This window comes from Tarenaya hassleriana, unplaced genomic scaffold (assembly GCF_000463585.1).
Source record: "Tarenaya hassleriana unplaced genomic scaffold, ASM46358v1 Cleome153, whole genome shotgun sequence".
In the NCBI taxonomy this organism is placed as follows: Eukaryota; Viridiplantae; Streptophyta; class Magnoliopsida; order Brassicales; family Cleomaceae; genus Tarenaya; species Tarenaya hassleriana.
Genome location: NW_010964952.1, coordinates 244609 through 255796, shown reverse-complemented (window position 1 = coordinate 255796; position 11188 = coordinate 244609). Strand labels below are relative to the sequence as shown.

Below are 11188 nucleotides of genomic sequence, written 5' to 3'. Positions count from 1 at the left end.
ATAAAAGCGGGAGAAATAAATATGCGGGAAAAAGGATACGGGTTTGGAAGAAAACCCAAACGTGCTCGTTTAAGGTCGTGAGCACAAGGACCGTAGTAGTATCAAGCTGGGGAGGGATCAGAGAGAGGGAGAATGCCTCTCTCAGAAGACGGTTCGTCGGGATTGTATAGCTTTACCCGTTGAGCGTTTACTTTGAACGCTTTACCGTTGGAGTCCCAAAGTTCGATTGCACCATGGTCGGCGACATGTTTGATTGCGAATGGACCGGACTAGCGGGATTTGAGTGTACCTGGAAAAAGACGAAGTCGAGAATTGAAGACAAGGACACGATCGTTTACCTGGAAAGATCGATGAATGATGTGGCGATCGTGCCAACGTTTAGTATGCTCCTTGTAAATTTTCGCATTCTCGTAGGCGTCTAGGCGTCTAGGCGGATTTCTTCAAGATGATGGAGTTGTAATACGCGCTTTTCCGCCGCGGCTTTCAGATCGTAATTCAGAGTTTTGATAGCCCATAATGCCTTATGTTCCAATTCAACCGGCAGATGGCAGGCTTTCCCGTATACCAGCTGGAAAGGAGTCATACCAATAGGAGTCTTGAAAGCGGTTCGGTAAGCCCAGACCGCGTCATCGAGTTTCTGTGACCAGCCTTTGCGAGAACGGGATACGGTTTTCTCCAGAATAGATTTGATCTCCCGGTTAGAGATCTCGACCTGACCACTAGTCTACGGGTGATAAGGAGTAGTAACTCGATGTTGAACCCCGTATTTCTTCAGTAGACTCTCAATGACTCGGTTCACAAAATGAGTCCCTCCATCGCTGATTATAACAAGCGGTACTCCAAAACGAGGAAAAATGACTCTCTGAAACATCCGTGAGACTACTTTAGAGTCGTTCGTCGGACTGGCAATTGCTTCGACCCATTTACTCACATAATCGACGGCAACCAATATGTAGAGATTCCTACAAGAAGGAGGGAATGGGCCCATAAAATCAATCCCCCAGACATCGAAAGGTTCGACTTCCAGGATGAAATGCTGAGGCATCTCATGACGTCGGGAGATGTTACCAGTGCGCTGGCATGCATCACAAGAAGAAACAAACCGGTGAACATCTTTAAATAGAGAGGGCCAGTAGAAACCTGCTTGAAGGATCTTGGAGGTTGTCTTTGAGCTAGCGAAGTGACCGGCATAGTCTGAAGAATGACAATGGAAAATCACTCGCGGAACTTCTTCCTCGGGTATACAACGTCTGAACAATCCGTCTTTACCACGCTTGAATTGGAATGGCTCGTCCCAGAAAAAATCACGAACGTCATGGAGAAATTTCTTTCTCCCATTGTAATTCAGCCCAGGAGGAAGGAGACCACTAACCAGGTAGTGGACAAAGTCGGCGTACCAAGGTGCTTCGGACTGTACGGATACGGCCATGATCTGCTCGTCCCGAAGCGAATCGTCGATCGGGATGGATGCGGGAATCTGTAGTCTCGATAGATGATCAGCAACACTATTTTCTGTTCCCTTTCTATCTCGGATCTCCAAGTCAAACTCCTGTAAAAGTAGTGTCCAACGGATAAGACGTGGTTTAGCATCTTTCTTAGACAGGAGATACCTTAGTGCAGCGTGGTCTGTGTAAACGATCACTTTGGAGCCGATGAGATATGATCTGAATTTCTCGAACGCGAAGACAATGGCAAGCATTTCTTTCTCTATCGTAGTGTAGTTCGTCTGAGCATCATCCAGAGTTCGGCTTGCGTAATAAATGGCATGGAGTTTCTTATCCTTTCGCTGTCCAAGAATCGCGCCGACTGCATAATCACTGGCGTCACACATGATCTCAAAGGGTAGATCCCAATCTAGAGGTTGAATGATAGGGGAAGATGTCAGGGCTTTCTTCAAGGTCTGGAATGCGACGTCGCAGTCAGCTGTATAATCGAATGTAGCTTCCTTGCAGAGGAGGTCAGTGAGGGGTTTGGAAATCTTTGAGAAATCTTTAATGAATCTCTGGTAGAAGCCTGCATGACCGAGAAAACTGCTGATGCTTTTGACATTGCAGGGTGCAAGCAATTTCTCGATTACTTCAATCTTGGCTTTGTCGACCTCGATCCCTCTTTCTGAAATTTTGTGTCCCAGAACGATGCCCTCACGAACCATAAAATGGCATTTCTCCCAGTTGAGCACCAAAATAGCCTGTGAGCACCTATCTAAGACTCGAGAAAGATTCATCAAACACACATCAAAGGAGGGCCCATGGACGGAAAAATCATCCATGAACACCTCCATAATATCCTCGATGACATCCGAGAAGATAGCCATCATGCAACGCTGAAAAGTGCCAGGGGCGTTACAAAGTCCAAAAGGCATACGTCTACAAGCAAATGTACCGTATGGGCAAGTAAACGTAGTCTTTTCCTGATCAGAGGGATGAATAGGGATCTGAAAGAAATCTGAATATCCATCGAGGAAGCAGAAGTAGGAATGCAGAGCGAGTCGCCCGAGCATCTCGATAAATGGCAGTGGAAAATGATCCTTCCTTGAAATGGCGTTAAGCTTCCTGTAATCGATGCACATACGCCATCCGATGACAGTCCTCGTCGGTATTAACTCGTTCCGATAGTTCTTGATTACTGTCAACCCACCCTTCTTTGGAACAACCTGCACAGGGCTGACCCAAGGGCTATCGGAGATAGGGAAGATAATACCTGCATCTAGAAGTTTCATAACTTCTTTCTTGACGACCTCTTGAAGCTTCGGGTTGAGACGACGTTGATGTTCGATAGAAGTCTTTGTCTAATCTTCGAGGTGGATCCGATGCATGCACAAAGAGGGACTGATGCCCTTGATATCTTCGATCGAATAGCCTATCACTTTCTTGTACTTACGCAACATATCTAGCAATTTGCGGACTTGTGAAGAGTCCAGATCGGCGTTAACGATAACAGGATAGGTATATTTGGATCCAAGAAATTCATACCGAAGTCCAGTGGGGAGGGGTTTGAGTTCAAGCTCTGGTGCGGTGTCGGGATCCCATCCGAAAGTCGACGAAGAATCTGAATGGTTAATGAGTGCAAGAATAGATGTATCATGAGAGTCGAGTAATGTACCTGAGTAGGAGGGGTCGGGGAAGGCCATGAGAGGTGAAAGCGTGGTGTTTTGCAATTCTGAATGAGCGACCGATCAGTTTGAGATATTGGAACCGATCGGTTTCAGTTTCTGTAAGGTTGATTCGAAAATCTGACCATCAAACCGATCGTTTCTTATGCATGACCCGATCGGTTCTGATTTCTGTACCTCGACGCGATCGGTTCTCAGGACTGAACCGATCGGTTCTAAATTCTGTAACTTTGGCTCATAAATTCGATCTGCCAACCGATCGTTTCCACAAGATGACGCGATCAGTTCTGATTTCTGTAACTCGAAACGATCGGTTCTCAGGGCTGAACCGATCGGTTCAAATTTCTGTAACTTTTCAACATTTGGAATACTACCGAAACGATTGGTTTCAAGGTGGGAACAGATCGGTTTGTCTCTCTGTAAAATTTTGGCCACCATTGTGTCGATTGAATTGTCGTGATCCAGAATTTGTCCGTAAATCCACATCTGTTCAATATCGGTATAGATGCTATCCTGCGATAAAAGAGTGAGTTCCAAGGGGTCATCGTGATGAAATTGATGCATTACCTTTTCAGCCAAGGATCCGAAGACGTCGAGGAAGCACGCAGATTCGGTTGACGACGGTTGCTTGAGATTTTTGTCCAGAGTAAACTCTACCGTCTCATCGCCAATCTTCACGGTCAGCCTACCTGCTCTAACATGTATAACAGCATCTGCAGTGTTAAGAAAAGGTCGACCAAGAATGATGGGTACCTTAGAATCTTCGTCCATGTCAAGGACCACAAAATCCACTTTTAGTGGCACGTCCTCGAGTATTCTAGCAGGGTATTTAACGGATCGATCGGCTAATTGGAGAGCCATTCTGGTGGGTTTTAGCTCGCTCACATTCAGCTTCTTGAAGATGGAGAGTGGAAGAAGGCTGACGCTTGCACCTAGATCACAAGGCGCACGATCGATGGAAACATTGCCTAGTGTACAAGGGATTGAGAAGCTACCTGGATCTGACCGCTTGGGTGGCAGCTCATGTTGGATCAGAGCACTACACTCGGCGGTGAGTGCTATAGTCTCTTTTTCGACGACTCTCTTCTTAGTCAGGATGTCCTTCAAGAACTTGGTATACGAGAGAATCTGCAAAATAGCTTTAGTGAATGGCATAGTTACCTCAAGTTTCTTCAGCATTTCTGCGAATCTGGCAAACTGACTATCTTTGCTATGCTTCCTCAGACGCGATGGGAATGGTACCTGTGGTGGTCTAGGAGGAGGAGGCACATAAACGGTTCAGGAGTATTGTCAGGAATATCTGAAACTATGGTCTTCGAGCTTTCGTCTTGCTCAACCATCGGTGAGTTTCCAGAGTCTACCTGCTTAACATTTCGCAGAGTAATAGCATTAACATGTTCACGAGGTTTGGTCTCAGGTTTACCTGGAGGAACACCGGACGGTCTTTGGGAGTCTGCTGCGAGCTGGGCAATCTGATTGTCCACTACCTTAAAGTGGGCGTTGATACTCGCGAATTGAGTGCGGAATTCTTGAATCTGCTTCTCATGTACCTGAATGAGCTGTTGAAGAAGAGCATTTGTATCTTGAGAAGATTTGCGATTACCCGGAGGTGTAGGATTATTGTACGACTGTCCCGGGGCTCTGTAGTTGGAGTTCTGATTAGGGCCCTTTGATTGAAAAACAAAGCAGGGTGGAATCCTCTTGTTTGGATTGTTGGATGGTCTGAAGTTGTTCGGTGTGAGATTCTCAACATTGTTCGACTTGTAGGAGAGATTTGGGTGATTCCTCCAGCTTGAGTTGTACGAGCCCATGTAGTTATTGTTGGCCACGTAGTTCAGATCTTCAACCCTCTCCTCAATCGCATAAAGACCATGATCCTCCTGTGGATGTGTCGGGACATCTGTGGTAGAAATCAGGTTGGCGCTTGCAAATTTAGCATTAAGTACTGCCAACTGATCAAGAACCATCTTCAGGCTGGGGTCGCCTTCTCGCCTTGGTATATCGCGAGAATATTCGTTCGGAACGTCTTCTTCTTGAGCCATCATCTCAATGTGCTGTTCCAATTCTGTGAATGACTTGTTTTCGATGCTGCCACCGTAGGAGGCGCGGATCAAAGTCTTGGTATCGTTGCAGAGTCCTCGAAAGAAAGTGTTGATCAGATAATTCTTGTCGAGTCCATGATGAGGGCATGATTTCTGATATCCCTTGTATCTTTTCCAAGCATCGTGTAAACTCTCCCTTTGATCCTGCTTAAACGAATGTATACCGGAGAGAGTTGCTTGATTGCGATGGGTTGGAAAGAACTTAGACATGAACTGAACCTCCAACTGATCCCATGTATGGATAGAATCAGGGGCTAAGTCGTATAGCCATTCCAGTGCAGCATCCATGAGAGTCCAGGGAAAAGCGAGTAGACGGAGGTCATCGTCCGTCACCCTGGCCTCTCTTTTGATCGAGCGACACCATCTTGAAACGCGTAAGATGTGCGTTCGGGTCTTCGTTTGGCCTACCCCGGAAGGAATTATTGCTAAGCATCTGAATGGTAGCTGGGTTAAGCTCAAAACGAGTCATGTCAATGGTTGGCAGTCGTATATCGGTCATAAGCTCGGTGTGCTTCGGCGTGTTGTATTGAGCGAAAGTTGAGTCAACATTGCCTTCGGCATCACCGGGAAAAGCAAGATCTCGATCGTTCTCCATTTGCCTCTGCTGTCGACGGATGTGGGTAATGGTCCTTTTAAGTTCAAGATTAAAAGGCACTAGGTTTGATGTCCCAGCACTTCTGGTCATGCACTAGGAAACCCCTGCACACAACGAAAAACAACAGACAAACGAAAAAAAACGTGAGAGATCACTTAAGAAAAAGAAAAACAAAAAGATCAAAACTAGATAGGATCTAATCATGTTGCCTAAATTATCCCCGGTAACGGCGCCAAAAACTTGATGTCGCAAATCTAGGTGAATAAATTTCGATCAAGTGATAAATTCCTAGACTCAACAAATTCCGCAAGTGTACGGATCGTGTGTAGTAGCTAGGGTCGAACACAGGGACAAAATTAAGCAAAGGAGCTAAACCCAAATCCAAATCTAAATCCAAGAAAAATAATAAGAATGTGGAGAATGGAATGTCAAGAACAAAGCAATTAACTAAAACGGTTGTGGACAATCAATGGAAAACACTGCAGGCTTCGGGATTGCTTTACATGCAAGGATCTTTCAAAAGATGCAAACGAAGTGGTTTATCTACCCGATTCAGGGAACTCAAGCTCTAAAGTAGAGATTAACTCTCACGAGTCTAACCTCACTATCCAGGCTTTATCCTACTAATCTCTCGATTCAATAGTCTAAATCCCTGGATGCATGAACGAACGCTATCATAATCCCTAGGCAAATATTCATCTCTCAATGCAATACCTGTTCTATTTATTGAGTTATTTCCAGGTTAGAACCCCATATGTCTATGCGAATTAAAACCCTAAGTTCATTCAATCAAGTGACCAACAAGATCAAAGGCATTAAAGGCAACTCAATAAACTGAATCAAATAAATAATACCACATAGTCTAAAATTAAAAATCAAAGATCCCTACATAGCAAATCCCTAACCCGCAGCAAGGGGATTACTCGCTACGCATCGAAACGACAGGGTTCATATCAATACAACAAGACATTGTAAAATAGAATAAGGAAGAAACTCTTAGTCGATTTCTCGGTGTCTTCTACTCCAATCTCTTGCTTCCTGATAATCTCCCTCTTTTTCTCTGCTCTTGGGTGACTATTCTGCTAAAAATTCGGATCCCTTGAAACCTAGAAGCTTTCTCCCTTTTATTTCTTTCTGTTTTGGCTGAAATCGGAATGTTTCCAAAAACTTCGCCTGAGAACCGATCGTTTCTTCATATGGTGAACCGATCGGTTCATATTTCTGAGCAATTCTTCAATTTCCGCTGATTGAACCGATCGGTTCTCTCACTATGAACCGATCGGTTTCTCCTTTTGAGTAAATCTTCTATTCTTGTCCGCGAAACGATCGTTTCGAAATGCCCGAAACGATCGGTTCTTGCTTCTGATTCCAAATTCGGTTGGTTTTCGCTCCTTTTTCCGTCCGTAATGTGTAGTACCTGTAAAGATTAAACCAAAGCGAAACCGAAGCTAAACACGCACTTAAACGTCTGAGATATCATAAAGTCAGGTAAATGTGTCGGACGAATCATATAAAAATCCATGATATGTTGCGTGTTATCAGAGAACGAATGGATCGGATTACATATGCTTCGGCAATTGGATCCATCATGTATGCCATGCTTTGTACTCGACCGGATGTATCCTATGCGTTGAGCATTACGAGTAGATACCAGTCAGATACAGGTGAGTCACACTGGATCGCCGTCAAGAACATCCTGAAGTACTTGAGAAGGACTAAGGATGTGTTCTTGGTATACGGTGGGTCGGAAGACGAGCTCGCTGTAAAGGGTTATACCGATGCTAGTTTCCAGTCAGACCCAGATGACTACAGATCGCAGTCTGGCTATGTTTTCTGCTTGAACGGAGGCGTTGTTAGCTGGAAGAGTTCTAAGCAAGCGACCGTTGTAGATTCTACTACAGAAGCTGAGTATATTGCAGCGTCGGACGCAGCAAAGGAAGCTGTTTGGATCAGGAAGTTTGTTGGCAACTTGGGTGTTATTCCTAGTGCTGATAGCCCCATTGCTCTGTATTGTGACAACAATGGAGCGATCGCACAAGCGAAAGAACCCAGATCCCATCAACGATCCAAACACATACTCAGACGATTTCACCTTATCAGGGAGATCATAGACAGAAAAGACATGCACATTTGCAGAGTGTCGACAGATGACAACATTGCCGATCCGATGACGAAGCCTCTCCCTTCGTCGAAGCATGAGGGTCATGTTAGGGATATAGGCATTAGATGTTTAGCAGTTCATGATTAGAGCAAGTGGGAGATTGTTGGTTTAGTGCTCTATGATGTACTGATTATGAGCTTTGTTCAGATACATTCGATGTATTGATACTTTCTACGGTTTTATGAGAGTATTTGATTCATTACATGTTCTTGCATACTAGATTTCTTGCATACTAGATGTGTTATGAAATTCATGTACCATTATGAATGATACCAAACTCCCTAGTCTTGTGTCATTATGGGTATGATGTGTGATTTGATCATCATATAGATGATCATGGGTATTGGATACGATCACAGTCATAGGTATTCGTTGGAGAACGGAATAATGGATGACCCGCATGAGATTGTCACATGGACTAGCGTCATGACTTGAATCTAATATGGCGGTTCCATGATTGGATCCTAAGACCTGAGATATCTACAGAATCCAACACGAGGAGTTGTGTGCTTTGAATACGTCAAACGTCCTGCATAACAGGAGGACTATAAAGGCATGTATCATGTACGAAACGAATCATGTGTTGGATTGTAGATAGTCAAGACGGGATTTGTACCTCTCGTAAAAGAGAGAGATATCGCTGGGCCCCTCGTGTGAGCGAGACTGTAGAAATGTGTGGCCGCAGTATAGACGAACGTCGCCTTTTTCAGACAGTCGAACTCAGTGAACGAGAAAGCAGTCGAATCAGATAAGGTGGCTTGTCCATGCCTTATGTCCGACATATGATATCGCGATACAAAAGGATCATCAACCGGAATCATCACTGACGTTCTTATGATCACGAACAAACTCTATTCGAGATAGGTAGTCATAGTGTCTTGCTAGAGACTGCCTATGACTTGTATATCCGGAATAGAGATTTCGGGTTATACGGCTATATCGAATGAACCTACAGGGTCACACACGCCGGGAAGGACAAAACGCACGAGAAAACGACGAAAAAACCAAGACGGAAAGGTCTGGAACGGACGAAACAGAAGTCCGGAACGGACGGTCCGCCAGGTCCAGACCCGACGGTCTAGAACGGACTAACCGTTCCAGAAGGTCTGGAATGGACGGTTCACTAATGATAGACCGTCTGCTCTACGTTATGGAACGGACGGTCCACGTGCATTTCTGGATCGTCCGTTCCGGGCTTTGGGTTTTTTCAAAATTAAACCGAGATTAGGGTTAAATCACTTTATAAGAAGGAGATAAAACCCTAATTAAGGAGAGCCGACTTCAGAACACTTTTGACAGACTTTTGGTGAGATCCAAGAGGTTGAGAGTGTGATCGAAGTCCGTTTTCTCGAAGAACAAAACCGAATAGCAGATTCGGGTCCTAGCAGACAAGTTCCAACCATTGGAATCCATCCCGAGGTGTGGATACGTGTAGAGGGCGAGGTAATCTTCCTCCCTTTCGTGATCAGACGTGTTCTTCGATTGATACAGGCCCCGGATCGATTGAGGTAAGTGTTCTAACGTTTCTACGATTCAATAGCAACATGGTTCTAGGGTTTATTAAATTTTTGTTTTACATCCGTTGCGCAAACCCTAGAATCGATCTCTTAGGAATAGGATTCGCTCTAGAGATCCCAGGAATCCCAACAGATATCTCCCTAAAATCCCTTCCCAAAACTTCTCCCATAGGATAGATAGTCTCTTGGAAAGAATACAGTAGGAATAAGCGAAGAAGGTATATATTCCAACACTCCGTTGTCACTATATCGTTAATGAAAATCATTCGATGACATGAGTGCGTCGAAATTCGACGATTCGGGTCTAAGTTGTGGGACAAGTGTCATGATCATTAGAGAAAAGCAAAAAGCTAAGGCACTTATCAACTTCAACGTCCTAGGAACCCGGGATAGTGCTTCTCTTAGCCTTAGCCTCTTGAAAAAAAATGAATAGAATAAATGAAGAGACAACATATCTTAGAGGAAAAAAATGGTAAATAGGTTTAGAAGAGTGCTTTGAAGTAGTGACTACTCTTACGACAAACTTTGGATGACATAGAAACCTCATACTTAGGAAGGTTTAGTTGACAAGAGAGGATAGCTAGAGCACTCTAGATTTGATTCTACTCCCATGAATTGAGCAGTGGATATGCAGCTAGATCTTGAAACTCACCAAAGACCGATTTCCAACTCATCACCCCTCTCAGGCTTTGTGTTTCACTGGTTTTATTTGCTCGAGGACGAGCAAAGATTTAAGTTTGGGGAGATTTGATGGCTCAGATTTTATATGGATTTATGCGGAGTAATACCTTTGGTTTCACACGGATTTCACATATTTTTAGGCATATTAGAGCCATCTCTAGGTCCTTGGGACTGGGTTGTGACTATTTCAGGAACTGGAGAGGACATCGATGGACTTCAGGACGAAACGGAGAAGACAGGAGCAGAATTCCTCACACAGAACATAGACCCAACGAACCAGGAATTAGTCCGTTCGGACTAAACACGTAGGACCCAACGGACCAACACACAGTCCGTTCGGACCGAAACTGATGGATCCCACGGACTAGTAAGCAGACCCGATGGACTGCTGTACAGATTCCGCCAAAAGCTACGCCCTTTCGCATTTTTCATCGGGTTTTTGAAAAGAAAAAAAGGCCAAAAACTCTAAGAATTGCAGAGGGCCGAAGATAGAGAGTTTAGGAGAGAAAATGAGAGCTCTTGGAGGAGAAAGAAGAATGAGGAGACTCCATTGAAGATTGAAGATTTCTTGAGCATCTCTCTACTCTCTCTATGATTTCTGCACTTTGTCTTTGTTTTGCTTTCCTTTTGAACATGGTTTATGAGTAATTAGATAGTTATGGATTGAAGGTGAACCCTCATGTGAGGACGTGTGAACCCACTTGATGAATCTATGTTTATGCTTTGATGCAGGCTTTCATTTCATTCAATGGATGATTTCTATGCTTATTTTCCATACCCCTCCTTGATTGAATCTCTTTGGAGACTTAGGGTTCATGAGTAGATGGATGTCATTGAATGAGAGTGAATGCTTTGGGTTGATGAATGGATTTTAATGCTCTCTTGCGGTGAAAATCCCTTGAGTTGATTTTAGAGTTTAGGTTTCCATAGAGACATATGAAATCTTGACTCCTTGATGCATTCATTCAAATGGATTGGGATTGAAAGCGAAGAAATTCGGTTCAATCCAACCGTTATGAT

The 11188-nt window shown here is 44.2% G+C and overlaps 1 pseudogene; it reads right to left on the bottom strand.

The window, feature by feature from the left end:
- Positions 1-418: 418 nt before the first annotated feature.
- LOC104809159 lies at positions 419-4291 on the bottom strand (annotated as a pseudogene).
- Between the last annotated feature and the right edge of the window lie 6897 nt (positions 4292-11188).